The sequence below is a fragment of the Corvus brachyrhynchos genome, unplaced genomic scaffold (assembly GCF_000691975.1).
Source record: "Corvus brachyrhynchos isolate BGI_N302 unplaced genomic scaffold, ASM69197v1 scaffold89, whole genome shotgun sequence".
NCBI classification, from domain to species: domain Eukaryota; kingdom Metazoa; phylum Chordata; class Aves; order Passeriformes; family Corvidae; genus Corvus; species Corvus brachyrhynchos.
In genome coordinates, this window is record NW_008246063.1 from 479,297 (window position 1) to 479,765 (window position 469).

The following is a 469-nucleotide window of genomic DNA, read 5'->3' on the forward strand; positions in this document are numbered from 1 at the left end:
AGGCACCTGGAAGATGTCCCTGTCCATGGCAGGGGGTTGGAATGAGATGGTCTTTAAGGTCCCTTCCAACCCAAACCATTCGATGATTTTATGATTTAAGACTTTGCAGGTAACCAAGTTATGCATTTCCTGTCCCCATGAATATCCAGCTTGGTTTACCTTGACTGTAGATGTTGGGAGTTCTCCAGGCCTAGGCCTGGAAATGCGCTTGGCAAAATCCACCCAAACAATTCCATTAATTTATGCTACTTGTTCCCATTTTCCTTTGAGAAAAGGAACTCTTCAGCCACAGATGCAATGATCAGAACAAACCCCCCACCCAGACATCAGCAGCACTGCTGGCCTGACCAGAGATGAATTAAAGGATTAATCCCAATGAATGGTGTGAATTCCCAGAGTGCTTTCACTGCTCCCTGGAATTGCCAGCCCAGCCTGAAGGCAATGCTGAGGTGAGAAAACAACCCACTTG